This window comes from Corvus brachyrhynchos, unplaced genomic scaffold (assembly GCF_000691975.1).
Source record: "Corvus brachyrhynchos isolate BGI_N302 unplaced genomic scaffold, ASM69197v1 scaffold188, whole genome shotgun sequence".
NCBI lineage: Eukaryota > Metazoa > Chordata > Aves > Passeriformes > Corvidae > Corvus > Corvus brachyrhynchos.
Window position 1 is genome coordinate 132,455 of NW_008239647.1, and position 15,990 is coordinate 148,444.

At 38.4% G+C, this 15,990-nt stretch overlaps 1 long non-coding RNA gene across 8 annotated transcripts in view; it reads left to right on the top strand.

Annotated features, from left to right (window-relative positions):
• Positions 1-14,440, top strand: part of LOC108448639 — a 61,254-nt gene extending 46,814 nt beyond the window's left edge. For 2 of the 8 annotated variants that reach the window (XR_001864599.1, XR_001864595.1), the window contains 6 exons: positions 480-647; positions 4,691-4,777; positions 7,556-7,611; positions 8,193-8,331; positions 9,765-10,831; positions 11,593-14,440. This is a non-coding gene — a long non-coding RNA (uncharacterized LOC108448639). Of the gene's footprint in view, positions 1-479; positions 648-2,116; positions 2,263-4,690; positions 4,778-7,555; positions 7,612-8,192; positions 8,332-9,764; positions 10,832-11,592 lie in introns of all 8 variants that reach the window. The other 6 variants (XR_001864597.1, XR_001864598.1, XR_001864596.1 and 3 more) reach the window with 6 other exon arrangements.
• Positions 14,441-15,990: the final 1,550 nt, after the last annotated feature.

The window sequence follows — 15,990 nt, forward strand, 5'->3', positions numbered from 1 at the left end:
ATTCTCTCTGGAGTGATTCAGCCCCGTTGCTGGTGTGGTCCACCTGAAATGTTTTGGGTTTTTTTTTTGTTGTTGTTTGTTTGTTTGTTTGTTTTTTGGTTTTGGGGGTTTTGTTTTTTTTTTGTTGTTGTTTTGTTTTTTGTTTTTGTTTTTTTTTTCTTTTCTTTTCTTTCCCCCCCATATAAATTAGGTGATTTTAGGGTTAAAGATAGAAATGATGGTGAGACACTGGAGTTCTAGTCCAGCTCCAACTGTTATTCTGCATTACCATGGGCAAAACACTATTCCTCATTTCTACAATTAAATATTAAAGTTATATAGTCCCCAAAGACTCTGAGATCTCTAAGGAGGTTGTTCTATTCAGAATAGTTACAATTGGAAATTCCTTTGAGACTTCTGTCACTCTTGCATTTTAATTGTAGCCAGCATAAGATGCATGCTGATTCATACAACATTCATGGACTTGCTTATGGTGGCAGCATGCAAGAGGACCCAGGCCATTAACAGAAGTACCAGGATGTCTGGATGGGTCAAAGAAAAGGGTGGAGGATGCGACAGTAGCTGGGACTAAGCTGTTCATTGCTGGAAATCCTGAACGCTCACAAGATAGAACATTCATCTTCTGTGCCACACAAGACAAATATATGGTAAGCTGGTATTTTATATTTTAGTTTCTATCCTGGTATCTTTTGATGAAAATATTGAATGTCAGCTGCGGCTCAATGGATAATACTTCGGTTTCCTCGTGCTGCAGTGAGAAACCTTCCTCCATAGCCAGTTACTGTAACAAATATCACTTTTGTGAGCTACTGTAAGTCTCATTTCAAAAAGAAAATTCACTAATTTAAGTTCTCATTCCTTGGTTTTCAGTTTATCTCAGAGCTCCCATGAATGAAAATTTTTAAAGGACTAAAATTAGTAAACATGATCATTTCTTATCCAAAACAGTGCTTTAACTATGACCCATGTTGGGGAATATATATGTTAGTGTAGTAGAAGTATTATACTTAAATAAAAAAGAAAAATCTCTGTATTTTCTTCCTTTGGATATGCTCTCTCACATCCCATGCCCCCACTCTCAGTGTATATGCAGAAACATACATTTTTCCTGCTGCTGGTTCTGGAAGGGACTTTTAAAGATAGGTTTTCTTTCTTTTCCCATGGGACAGTGCATTTAGAAAAGGAAAAGGTGTTACAAAAGAAGTCTTTGTAAGTGGGTAGTAGATAACCTGATGGCTTACCCTATAAGACATTGTATTTATACTCATTGGAAAATGGAAATACTGTGAACGTATTTTGCTCTTCTTAGACCAAGAAAGACACCACTAGCTAATAAAGAGGGGAAAATAAGATACCTATAGGCTGATAATTCACTGTGGTCTAGAGTGGTTTATATCATATTAGAACACTGAAGTCCAGAAAGGAAGGACAATCTTTCTTGCTTCCTCCGATTAAAAGGAATTCTCTTCTCTTAATGCCCTTTGCAACTTAATTGGTAAATCCGTTCTCCTTCAACCTACTTTCACCAGTGGTTAGTATGTATGTCACATCCCTAGCATTTGCTCTCTGTGCTGAAGTAGAGAAATATTCAGAAAATGAAAAATTACTGAAGACAAGAAAGATTCTGAAACGTGAAAGAATCTGCAAGCTTATCCCATTTACCTGGATCTCCCAAGAGTGCAGCATTTGAATGGATTTGGGAAGATTTTCTGGAGGCATTCCAGCATGACTGGATTTTGCTTAGACAGAGACAAGGCACTGAAGTGTTTCTGTGCTGATCAAAACCAAAAAATAATGTAAGCAGGAGGTAATACAAGTCTTTGTTTTTGTTTGTCAACCTCAAAGCAGCTTGAAGTTTGGCCTGAATTTTGAATAAATGTTCAGGGTTGGTATTTTATTAATTCAGAGCAGTTAATCTAGTTTTAACAGCACATTCCACATTTCCATATAAAAGAGAAGAATTCTGAGGCATGCCCTCCCTACATTTATTCTGTTTTTTGGCTGCCAGAAGGGCTGGAATAATTAACAGCTCCTTATTCTCTTCTTATTTCTTCTCTTTTTCTGTCCAGATTTAAAGATTTGTGCATCCTATCTTTTGGTTTGTTTTTCTTTCCAGGCAGTGTACTGGATACAGAGTAAAACCGTAGGCTAAGTCTGGGAAGGTGTTTTGTTTACTGGAAACATGTGAGCATCTAACTGTAAGACATTCAGGAAGACTCCTGGGATAAGGTCCCGCACTAGGTGCTGGGAGTACCCATTATTGTGAGTACACTGTAGTTATTGGCTTCATTTTTTCTGGAAGATTATTGCTGCTACTCCCAGTAAATAGACCAAAAGAATCTCTGCACTGAAAGGGTGAGCCTTTGTGAGCCAGGAGCAGGACCCTGTGAGCTGACCACAGAACTGGGACTGTTCATTGCTCAGCCACATGTGGGACCCTCCTCTCCTTCTCGCTTTGACAACAAGGCCACTAACACCTGCTTTGAGGTGACACAATGCAGGCAGTGTAACTGCACATCTTCTGGGAAGGTTCTTCACTAAGAGAGACCAAGTGCAGGCTTGTGCACAAGGACCCAGCAGCAGGAAGCTGCTGTGAGAGCAGGCAAGGAGCCAGGGATTGCCCCTAGAAGAGAGCACATGTTGGGGCAGAGAAAACAAGGCTTTGCCTCTGCCTAGGGATGTCCCTCACTGTACAAGCATCAGGAGGGCTACTCTGACATTCATGCTGTTTTAATCCTGTGCTCTGCATTAATAACCTGACTCTATCTAGGCACCTTCCCAGGAGCCTTTTACAAGTATGACCAGGAAAAGCCTATGCATGTGTGCCAGAGAGGTATCCTGCCAACGTGGGAGCAGTTGCTGCATAACTGAGATCACAAAACCTGCTTTCAGCTGCCAAACAGCTTGGGCTGCCTGAGTCTCTGCGGGGGCTGGAGTCCCAGCAAGCAGGCTTGGGGATACTCCGTGACTGCTGTAATTCAGGCACCCAGCAGACATTTCCGGTGAAAGAATCCGATTTAACATGGGCATTACCTGCTAGAGCTGCACTGGGAAATGTCAGGGAAGATGAGTTTTTACTAATGTGCTTAGTACACTTGGTAAAGGGCAAGGCAAGCTAAGGCTAGGCAGACTAATAGCTGTGATGGCGTATTGTGTATCCATGTTTACTTTTGCTAGTCTGGGAAAGATATATACTTATTTATGCCAAGATAACTAGTGGCTGGGCTCTCATTTCCTTTGCTGTTGGTCTCAAGAAGATTGGACCTAGTCTTGTTCCTACTGCTGCCTGCAGATTTAGCTGTGAAAAAAGCAGATTACACAAGTCTGGATTTCAACAGTAAGCAGAGCTCCCATATGAAGCACAAATATTTCAGTGTTTTAATTAGAGCACACTAAGGGAGTGCAGTGAGCAAACCATTTTTATTAGTATCATTAATTTGCTTGTTTTAGGAGGAAAAAATACAAAATGTGTTTTTTAAATGTTTTAATTGCCTTCCGATGTACTGCTGTAGGTACATAGAAAGGGTAGAATGAACAGAGACTAGAGCTAAGAGGGAGCTGGAATCCATCTCAAGAGGTCATCTTAACTTATCCTTTAACTCCAAGGCAGAATCAGCTATACCCAAAGCAACCCTGTCAGGCATTTGTCTTATCTGTTCTTCAAGAAATTAAAAGAAAAGATAGAACTGCATCCTATGGGAAACTTCTCCAGTCCTTCAGTAACCTTACAGTTAGAAAGTTTCCCTTAGTTACTAATGAATTACCTCCTGTCCTATCCACCAGGTGCCCAGGCAGATTATTCCTTTATTTCTTGCAGGATGATTTCGTATTCCACATTATGTTTTTGTAATTTTTTTATATGATATAATTAATTCCTTTTCCCCTTCATTTTTCTCTCTTAGTTTTTGTTTCTTCTGATTGGGTTGTATTGTTTAGATCTCTGGCCTTCTGAATCTCATTACTCTTCTCAGACCAAACGTTCCCTACTCTTCCTGAAATACGAAGCCTGAAATAAGAACCAGTATCCCAGATGAGATCTTATGTATAGAAGGATTATTTTCAGCATCATAGATCATTTTCTTGTTCATACACTTAATGGTGACATCAGAGTTTGGGAACTTTTAATTTCTATAATATGCCACAATTGATTAAAATTCAGTTTGTGACCCACTGTGCTCCCAAGACTATCTCTTGGCCAGTTGTTCTCTGTCCTGTCTGAAGTGAAGTATTCCTGCCTAACTTGCAGGACTATCTTGCACTTGAGTTTATTGAATGATACCTTTTTAATTCCAGACTGATTTTTGTTTTTGCAAAGACCACTTTGTATTCTATTAGTGTTTTCTAGAGTGCTGCAGCCCCCTCAGCTTTATGTCATCTGCACATTTAGCAAGTGCACTCTATTCCATCACTGGGTCTATGAAAGGAGCTAGAGACAGCAGGATAATACCAGACTCTCTGAAACCATACTTGAGACTGTTCTAGCATGACAGAGGACTACTTACTGATTTTGCTAAGACATATCTGTAATAATGCATGAACACTGCTTAACAGTATGTGGTGAGCCTACCTCTCAAAGAAAATCTGAAATATTACTCACTTCTCAAAATGAACCTGAAACGAACATTGTTGAAAAGTCAATGATAAGCCTTGGACTAAACTAATTCAAGCTACTGATCTTTTCTCCCCAAAGTGGAAGCGAACCTTACCAGTTCTGGACAACTTTGTGGATCTCAGACAGGAATGAAATGGAAATTTGCAAATAGTTCCAAAATAAAACGTAAGTTAAAGAACAGTGATTTAATTCCCTTCATACAATAGTATAATATGGGCTGCATTTCTTTAGCTAGCCCATGAAAATGAAAGGAGACACTGATGAAAGCCCATTCTAGATCAAGCCAAGCTACAGAATATTGAGGTAAGGAGAAAGTAGCATATGCTGCAGCTGAAGAATGGGATGAGCCCAGGCTCCTTGGTCACCCTCTCACCTAAATGCAGATGAGGATTCAGTTCACTTTGTCCTTTGTCCTAATTTCAACCCCATCTGCTCCTGCTTCTCCATCCACAGAAGGGTGAAGAAGAGAGATTTCTCCTTGGGCATATTTTGGTGTTTAAGTGAACTCACAGTCTGAAGTTTGTACTTGCCCAGTTTTTTTGTGAGACTACCCTGCTCCATCTCTCACCATCACAGCAAAATTGAATTGAAAGAGGAAGAGCAAGTACAGCACACTGTATTTTTAAGTTCCTCCTGAAAACAAATATAACTATGTAAGGAAGATCATTCTGTTGCCATTACACTACTTTAAATTATGGATCAAGTTTGACATTGGGGAATTAAAGCGGAGAATATAAATTGTCCCTTCTTTAGTAGCAAAAAATATGTCAAGCTACCTTTCGAGATGTCCTTTTTGTATGTACAGATAGCAAAGCTCCAAGTGATGATTCTCAAGACTCTGGATAAGGTATAAAGGGCATGTTTCCAGCCAATGCTGATGAAAATAAAGCACACCCCTGAGCCTTTCAAACTTTCTTTGCAGGGACTGACAGCCATCAGCTTCTTAAAAGCAATCAAAGGAAGCAACTATGTAGCAGAATACAACTGTCCCATCTGCTAGTTCCTACTGTTTTGTTGAAATATAGAAGGGAACAGACTTAGAGGATGACTTAAAGGAGTTAGACAAGTTTGAGTACCAGGATTGCAGCTGAAATGTGAATTTTTAATGCTTGTTTCAGAAGTGTGGTTTTTTTCCTCTTCCATAATTTAAGTAACAATTCTACAGTTGCCACAACTGCCAGATTGTTTATAATTCATTACCTAAGCTCTTATCTGATTAATTTTATTCTTTTTGTTAATCCTTCATTCTCTTCCTCCTTCCCTGATTTTCAGACAGAGCTAACTGTTCTCATAGGAGATTAGCAAACTGGTCCATAAAAACGAAAAGTGACCCTGAATGCTAATCCATTTGAAACTGCGGGCAGTTTCAGGGTGTTTAAAGGTTTAGAGATATTTACATGGTGGGAGCTCAGCTATGCAGAGGACATTTTTACCAGCACAGCACTGGTAGTCTTAGTGGATGGGATCCAGCTGGGGAATAATCTTAGAAAAAAGTCAGATAAATCTAAGCTCTTAAGATATTTAGGATGTGTCCAACAAGCCTTCTGCTGCAATAATTGCGGCCATCCTGAGAATGGCACTTGACAGAATCAAAACCCTTCCCAAAACCTAATATTCTTAAAGAAGAAAAAACAGGCTAAAGGACAAAACATCAGGTAGATTTCCCCTATGAGGGAGAAATGTTGGAGGCTCCTAGGAGTTTGCAAGAGACTTCACTGTTTCTTGCTCTGCTTTACTTGGAAGGAGCTCAAACACTAGGCAGAGTGAAATCTGACCTGAGGTTCCTTTTTCTTGATAGTGCAAAATCTGATAGTGAATGAGGCCTTTACTTGGGATCAATCTGAGTAGCTTCATAAGAGCCCACGGCTGCTAATCTCTCCCTCACACAGTCTGCATGGTCTCTCGTAGGAAAAAAACCATTTCACACAGGGACTGTGTAACATCTCACATCTGCAGCAGTGCACAGAAGGGCAGCTGTGTCTCTGCAGAGGGGCAGGAAGGCTTCACTTATAGGCATAGCACACAGAATGAACAGACCTCACTTCTTTACGGTACCATTAGTTGCATATCCCCCAGTAAGTAATGCTAATTTATACAGAGCTGCCTAATGAAATCAGTGTCCGTGCAATGATCTTATGCTTTACAACTGCTGCTAAAGGCTATTTGACCATACTTTCCAAAGGTCAGTGCACAAAATCACAGCTGAAAGAATAAAGGACTGGAGTAATTTGCTCTGTCCAATAAGAACTGTGGTGACCTTCCTTTTAAGATGGTCTTAACCTGGTTATTAGTGATATGCTTGAAATTTTCTATAAGCACAGGTGCTTTTCTATGATGCAGGTGAAGAATTCCAGCTTCATTGCACTTCCAACTGCAATTGTGGTTCCTGTTTTTCAACTGACTTAGGTTAAAAGAAATGTCTCCTTCTTTACAGAAAATAAACATTCATCATCAATGACAATAAAATCAGTCATTGTTTCTCCTGGTAAGGCTGCTATTGGAGGAAGCTGTGATGCTGAGCAGCCAACCCTCAGCAAGACCCCAAGTGCCTGGGCTGGGAGCTACACCCAGACCCAATCAGGAGTTATGAATCGCTGCATGTAGACTAAGTTTTGATTATGACCCATGGGAAAATACATGTTTTTTCCAACGGATCACAGATGAAGTTCAGAAGAGATTGTTTGGTAGCCTCTCCAACCCTTGTGCCTAGAGCATGTGACAGTTGAGATTTATAATTACTAACTAAATACATTGCAACATTGTACTGGGATTAAAGCCAAATGCTTTGCTGGAATTTTTCCTGCATGTGGCTAAAAGCTCAGTGCAGCCTCTGCTTTTTTTGTTCTATTGTCTCCACATGAGCTTAGACACTACAAATATCTTGCTGATTTATAAAGCTTGGAGTCTGAGTTGCTATAACCAATTTTTTTGCCTGTCTTACAGAATGGAATCACAATGTAACTGTGTCCATAGGAAAGCTACTGATTGTTTTTTATGAGGTAAGTCAGTGGTTTGGAATTTGTGAGCTACAGGTGTGGTCTATTACTTTTTGTTTGACAAACCTCTGTAGGTAATGGAAACCATGAGTCATTTTATGTTGAACAGTACAGTACTGTCTAAATCAGCCAGTGAAGTACTTGTTTGTCCTTATAGCATATAACAGGAAGCCAGGCAGACAGCTGCTTCTTCACACTCATTTCTTGGTGGGTAATACTAAGGGAGACAAACCCAAACTTGTAGCTAGTAGTTATAATCTATGCAGACACCTAAAGATGAAGCAGATCTCAGTGGCTTTGATGAACCTTTGAATTTTAATGATTCATTTGTGTCTTTAGATGTCAAACAACCCTTAGAAATCTGAATTAATTTTTATAAAACTCCTCATCCATGAAATAGGAATATTCTTCTTTCTCCATAATTTTTTCCTACATACTTAACCATTTCAAGGAGTTTGTTTTGAACTTGTGCAACTTCAAGTACAGATTTCAAGCTTCTGGATACTAATATTAGCCAAACAAATAATGATGATGATGATAATAATTTATCACGAAGTCTGTTAGAATTCTGTTCTGTTCTTCAGCAGAAAGTCCTCACAGAAACTAAGCAGACAACAGTCTGTGGAAAATCTTCCCTTCTAAGCCACGTGGTGCTGGCCTCCTCTGATAAGAAGTGAGATTCCTGGCAATGTACAGTATGGGGAAGTCTTCCAATGTGATTATGTAAGTTTAGGGATGAACAGAGGGTGGCAATATTTAGATCCTAAAAGAGAGAGAAAAACCACACTCTTGGAAAATAGTGTCTTTAAAAAGACTGAGTCATAATTTTAAAAGTCTACTTATTTGGTTTACCCACAGAATTTTCACAACAGTTGCAAGACGTTTACTCACAGTAGGTTGAGACCGTCCCATCTGAGGGCATGTTTCTTAATATTGGCACCTGTTCAGCCTTTATACTATCTGTATATATTGCATGGATAGGGATTAACACAGTCTAGATCTCAAAATCAGCCTCATTCAAAAGGGGTGGGAGGATTTACCTTTGAAGTAAAACACAGTATTATGAAGCTTAGGAGTCTTTTTATAAAGAATGAGAAGTCGTTTTCCCAAGACAAAGAGACTGTATTATTAATGTGTCTAAATGGAGTATAGATATGTACAAAATATCCTGGTTTAAATTCACTTCCAAAACATCTTAATCTGATTGATGATCTCCAGCTTATTATATTCAAATCCATCTGAGATGTGAGCTGAGCGTCTTAAAAATGAAATGCTGGTCAAAAATACTGAAACTAATACCTCTGGGTAGTTTCCATCTTCAAATCTATTTTCATTCAAACATAAGTTTCCTGGAAGTTGCTCTAGACTGCCAATAACTCTTTCTTTTTGATTTTGAATTTTTTTTTAATTGAGTAAAATAATTTTCAGCTTGACTAAAAATGCAAGAGACCATATCTATCTCTTTGGTGTTTTTTTTCTCTGCTTTTTTTCATTTTCCACTGCATGGATAGATTAGCTCCAGACTACAAGAAAACATGTATATTCTTTGCAAGACTAAGTTAAAGGCAGGATAAGAAGAAGGTGACAATGGTTCCAAATGGACTACTAAAGCAAGATACAGCTGATGTAAATATCAGATATATGCAAGGAAAACAAATGGAAAAATTGAAAGCAGAAGTAGTAAGGGAAAGCAAAGAAGAAAAGATAGAAACTGGATAAGGAAAGTTGTGGATAATTAGTGGAAATATAATTGGAAATATGCCCTAATTCATAAACCCAATTGTTCCATGTTAAAATTGTGTAGGAAAGCCTAACCAGTATTTTGTAGAATATTGTTTGCTTTGACTTCACAATCTTTGTGTGTTTGCATCAGTAATGTATAATACATAATGTGCCAATCCTATAAAAAGTGAAAAGAGGACTTTGAATATAGAATTGCAATAATTATGTGTGAAAAACCTAGAAAGCATGCATTTTAAAAGTTTATTTTTATGAAACCAAAATACATCTAAGAAATTTTTCAACAGTCCATGTACCTTTTTCCTAGTTTGTGCAGTAGGCTCTTACTTTCTTTTTCTTGTTTGACACAACTTTATTTGTACTGCCTCACATTTCAAAGGAATGGGTCTGAAATACCCTTTCTTTTCATAATTTAGATGGAACAAGTGGAAAAAAGAAAAGATTTGTTGAGACTGTAATCATCCAGTCAGCAACTGCAAACAGGGGTGCCCTTGCTGCATCATGCCTGGGATTCCTCTCCCAGAAAGGATGGTGAAATGCTGGACATGTGCTCCAACTCCTGAGATACATGGAGTTGCAGGGCACCCAGGCAGTTCTTCAAAGGACAGCCTTTATGGTCTTAGAGTATTCAACACTTCACACACATTTAGTCTTGAATAAGGCCTGGTAAGTATTTTCAGAGATTAGTGGTATTTCCTACAGCAGGCATTTGAAATTTTCCCTTTCCTCTACTCTTCCTCACATTGCTTATACCAGCTCAAAGGGTAGGAAAAAAAGTTGCAGAAGAGAAAATCTTGTCTTTTTAATCAAGGATGAGAACAGCAGGATCTAATGCTGATGTCTAGAAGAAAGAAAGGGACAAATCTGAGAAGAAGTTATTAGATCAAGTTCTCACAATGCAGAACCCAAGAATATTAGAAAAGGGAAAGGCAGAAATCATGTGGACTGACTGAAACCCCTGACTGTCATTTTGCAAGCATTAACAGTCCAGCAAGAGGACTGTATTTTGGCAGTATTTGGCTCAAAAGGTAAGATAAAAACTGCTTCCAGATGCTTCTGTTCTTCTACCCACTAATGATTTCTCACTGTCAGCTGTGAATAGATCTATTAATAAGTAGTGTTTTGAATTTATAAATCAGTTTTTGCCTAATCTTTTCTTCCAGGAAAGCTTGCATTGGTTCCAGTTGCCTTCACAATTTGGCATTTGCCCATGAGAAGCCTGTGGAGTTTTCCTCTCCCTTGTACAAGAGACTGTGGTGGGAAGCAGGGGTACTTAGTACCTTAAAGGGGGAATTCCTTCAGCATCTGGGAAAAGTATTCCTGTGTTATAGGGGAGATTAGATTAGGATGTTACCATGGTAAAAAAGAGATTTTTAACTTTAGTCTTTAACTTACATACAGGCACACTGTGAGGAGTTTCTTGTACATCCTGATTTGTTGAGTGGCTACTTGCTTCTGGCCAGACACCTACCAGCATTTCAAGGTAACTAGAGACCTTTGTAAATTCAGCCCATAGATCCTAACCACTGAGGTTTTCTTCAGAAAGTTCTTGGTTGCTCCTAGCTCCCACAATGTTTAATTCTATGTGAAAGCACTGGAAATCCTCAAATGAGAGATGTAAGTAAATAATTCTCAGGGAACTCTGAGAGGCTGACATTTTCCATTGTTCCAGAAGACGGCTCCAACTATTTAGCCTTGCTTTTCAGGACTAGAAGAGAGCAGGAGTTAGTTAGGATTTGCTTTGTCTCTGCTCTTTGCATTTGGCAAAAATAATTCCCACTGGGAGAAATTTTAAATGGACAGATTTCCAAACTTCAGATCCTGATGGTCTGGATATTCTGGAAGGATGAAATTTGGGTCGGGGTTTTTTTAGAGAGTTTTTTACGTGGAGCAAGGAATAAAGAAGGGAGTGGTTTGCATCTTTTTCTTACTGGTTTTTGTGACTTTAAAATAATTCATGTATAGGAGAGCAACAAAAGCCCACAAAACCCCTGTAGCAAAAGTGCAATAGACTTTAAATCTGTTATGAAACCAGAGATTGCAGGGTGTACATGGGCTGAAATACTCATACCAGTGCATGACATGGATGATTTGAATTCCAGCTTTCATGAAACTTTTTGTTTCATCTAAACTGTTTCAAAGAAACCCTTTATCCAAAGAAACTTGAACAAACAAAGCCTGTAGTAACAGCTGGCTAAAATCTTCTTGTATGAGATTCCTCCAATCTTCTTTGCTTCTTTACAGTTTGACAGCAACAGAAGCGGCTCAAAACAGAAGAGTGCATAATTGTTTTATGCCTGCACTTCCCTGGCCCCTGTGTATGAAGTTTGCATGGAGGAGCTGTGTCAGCACTGGGAGAAACTGATGTGACTGCAGTTCATCTTTACCAAGCTTATTGTAAATTCTGTTAATAGCAATGTTAGTGTTTCAGAAATTCATCGAAAAAGCATAAGGGACAACTGCTCTCTACACTTTCTCCCATCCTACCTGGAAGGATCAGATTCTCAGCTGGTGTAAAGTGTTGTAGCATCCCTGATACCAATGAAGTATTGTTTGCTCCATCCAAAGAGCTGATTCACAGGCACTGAGTGAAGAAAGATAGACAAAGCACATCTCATAAAACACTAGAGTATGCAGAAGTTACTGGTTTCAGCAATCTGCCTTATAAAAAGTACTAACAGAAAGCAAATATCACAAGCCATTGCTTAAATTTACACTCACACAAACTAGGGAAATCTACCCATTTCCAGAGCCCAAACACTTAAAAAAATACAAACTCACTCTGAAGAGACAGTTGAAGTTATTAAAAATGTTCTGTGTAATGATCTATGCTGATGGCTCCCAGACCTAGCTCTTGAAAAACATATGTAGCAATTATTAAGTCTTTTGTATCAGCAGCTTTAAACATAATGTTGATTATGGTTGTTCCTGAAATTTAGACTATTTTTTTTACAAGTGCAGTATTTGGAAAGCTTGCCAATAGGAAGTACTTTGATCAGTTGTTATTTTGCTGTCATCATAATAGAGATGACAAAATTGAATAAGAATAAATTAGAATAACGAGTATATTAATAGTGATGAAATTCATTAAGTTTGGCTCTCAAAAAAAGTTCAAGAAATTTACTTGCATTTCTTAAGGATCTATGAAGTGGTATTCTTTGTCACATCAAAAGTCTATGTAGCCCCAAATGTTCCTTCCTACAGGGATCAGCTGCAAATATATAGGATGAATGTAAGAAATGGAAGGAAATAAAGAGGGTGATTCTTCGTTGGTGCCCTCAGCCACCTTCTTTAGAATTGATAAGTGCTAGATGTTGTATCACTTCCATCACATTTACCGCCACACCAGCAGATCTTTTCCCAGGAGCCTTCTGAAACAGCCTTGAATATGTTTAAACTCTTGCTCACCTCTATATCGTGCAATAATGAGTTCTGCAATTTGTTTGTAAGTTGTGTAAAAGCAGTTTTATTTGTTGCTCTTCCTAATAAAAACATTGGGGCACCTCTAGTTTTAACACTAAAAATAGCTTGTAATTACTTCTTGTCTGCTAGTTGAGACTGTGTAGACCTATTTGGTGACTTTCTTCAGTCTTGCCTTTTCCAAGATGAGGAGCTGCAGGCTATAGGCACATGAAATCTGTTCTGATTCCTAATCACCCTTACCATGGCTTCAGAGCTAAACCAAACTGTTTTCCAAATTGATTGAATTGGATTGTGTTCAAGATGTGAGCATACCATGGATTTAAAAAGCAGTGCAAAAATACGTTTTGTTTTGTTCCCCATTTAATTCCTTACAACTTCAAACATTAGATTTGCCTTTATGAAAATGGCAGAGCATTGTGCTAATGTTTTCAGAGAAGCAGTCAAATATTTTCTGAATGATGATAGATAATTTAGAAACCATCATAATTTATGCCTGCTTACATGGGAATTTTCCTTTGTGTATTACTCTGCATTTCTTCAAAATCTCAATATTTTCTGCCACTCTGTTGGCTAGGCAAATAATTTAATGAAAAATCATACTTAGAAAAACCATAGTCTTTAAAAGTAAAAAATAAAGAGTGAGACTTCTCTGATGCAAAATATTTCAGTCCAAAATTAGGTATTAACTTTTGGATGAGATGATGTTTACCTGTCTCTTCTTTGAATCACCAAAATGTTTCTTTGCAGTTTGAGCATAAGGTCATTCTTTGCTCTTTTCTTCCTCTCTAACAACATTCTCCTGGACAAGAACTACAATATCTAGAAAGTTGTATCTGGGGGAAATTTACAGAGGAAGGTCTACAGGTGAATAGTGTTGGGTTTGCTCAAGATAAAATGTATTCAGATAGCAATTTTGTATTTGCTATTATGAGTTGTAGACTTTGGAATACACTTGTGTTTGCTGAAACAAACAAAAAAAATCATGCTTTATAACAATCAATGTTAAAGAACAGTCTAAATTCTGACTGTTAAATGTTCTTAATGAGTCACTTAACAGCAGCTCCAGACTAGGACTCTAAAGTTTTATTCTGATGCTGAACTTAACAGGTTGTCAGCAACCCACTCAAAAAGTGTAAAGTTAAACAGCTGCAGAATTGGCTTTCAAGAGTTTTTCACCAGTCGTATTCTGCATCAAGAAACAATAAAATTGAGGAATGGGCTGCCCAGTGCTCAGGCAGGAAAAAATAGCAAAATAAATCAGAAACATTTTTTCCTACTACTGACTTACTCAACTGTAATAACATTATTCACTTAATATTCCATTCTGAATAGAGATAGTAGATTAATTTTATACAATTCTATTATTCCACATATTTCAGGAGGTTTACTTACATGAGCAAATATAGGATTAAGGAGTATTTTCATAATTTCATCCTTAAATAAGTCTTTGAGTAAGGCTGAAGAATGAATGTTGTGAAACGTTTTCAAGACAGAAGAGAACAGGTTTTTTCCTCATTTCAAGGCACACAGAAAATTTAAATGAAAAGAAACAGATAATGGAAACATACTACTTCCCTCCTGCTTTGGTTAGTTGTTGCCATTGTCACTAATGACGTCTTAATGTTCCTGACAATTTAAATGATAATAAAAGCTACAGCCTTGCAAATTCTTTCATAGTAGGTAACTGTTCTCCCTAGGGGGATGTAGATAACATGAGGAGGGAAAAAAACACTTAAGATAAAGAGGTCCATAAAAAAAGTGCCATAATATCTTATTTACTGTAGTAGTTTAATGGTGACACTGACATAGACTTTAACTGTATTTTCATAATGCTAGCTTTGCTGTTCCTAATTGGGTAACCAGCCCACAGTCCGTACCCAAAACACATGTATAGGCTATATGGAGGGGCAGGGAGAAGCAAATAAAAACAAGGGGGAAAGAAATAGGATTGCAGAAGCCTAGGGTGTTATTAATGTGACTGAGAAGCAAAAAAGTGAGCAAATGCATGAGCACTTTCATTTTTGTAAAAGTGTCTGCTGCTGCATTCAGCGCTGCAGTGGCTTTGATTCGACTCTCACATCTTTAGATGTCTGAGAAATTAGTAATGTGAGCTGTGATGCAGCTGTGTCTCTGTGCCACTTGGGACTCCATCAGTGGCACTTAAAGCTTATTTTCCCCTCTTTGGGAGGGCATTGCTCTCTGACAGGCAGAGAAAGGGTGGGATGCAGACTGGGGTTCTGATTGGAGCGTGTCCCTGAAGTCACCAGAAAAGCAATCTGCTGGGACAAATTGCCCATTTTATTTTATTTAACAAGGTAGAGATGAGGTTTAACTTAGTCCTACTCCATGCCCACAAAAATTTACTTGCACATCAGCTAACTAGCTTTTGCCAAGGTTACCATATGTAATATATGGTATATAAAAAAAAGGTAATTTTGGAGCAACAGGTGTGTTCTGACTTGAAATCCACCAACTTTCCTCAGTTTTGCTGTATGACATGCAAAAAGGGCTTTGCGTCATACATTCAGTCTGTCAGAAAACCACAAAACATTCTCGTTTTTTTTTCAGTGTTCCTTCTGCTGGGTAATGAATGGATGGCATTTCAAGTGGCAGTCTAAAATGCTGTTGAACATGCTAGTAATTGGTTATTGGCTTATGTTTCCAAATGCATGTATTTTTTTAACTCCCACTTCAAAGGAAATAATCCAGTACCAAACCTGAGACAGATCCTCGCTTGCAAAGGATGTTGACTGGCCAGATCTGCAGAACTGAAACAGAGCAAGAACATACACACGGGCAGAGTTCTTTTTCCTTGCTTGCCTTGCCAACATACATGGTAGATGAAAATCCAGATGGACTGGCATCCCCAATTCCTGCCATTGCAGCTTCTCCCCCCACCTTGTGATATTTGCTACTGTGGGACTGGACTCCAGATCCCTCCCTTTGTGGCTGGAGCAGCCTAATGAAATGGTGTTTCTCTAATCTATGACCTGGCTATAATCCCATCCCTGTCTTCAGCTTGGGTTGAGATTCTGGATACTAAACATCCAAAAGCTTTCTCTCACTGGTTCATAGTTTCAAAAGTAACTTTCTCTTTGCTGCTTCCCCAGAGATGAACAGGACTATTTTTCAGCCATCTCTGAGATAGTGAAGGCCAGCTATAATATAACTTTCTTTTTTTCCACTTGAACAATGCAAAGCTGACAGGACATAATGTTA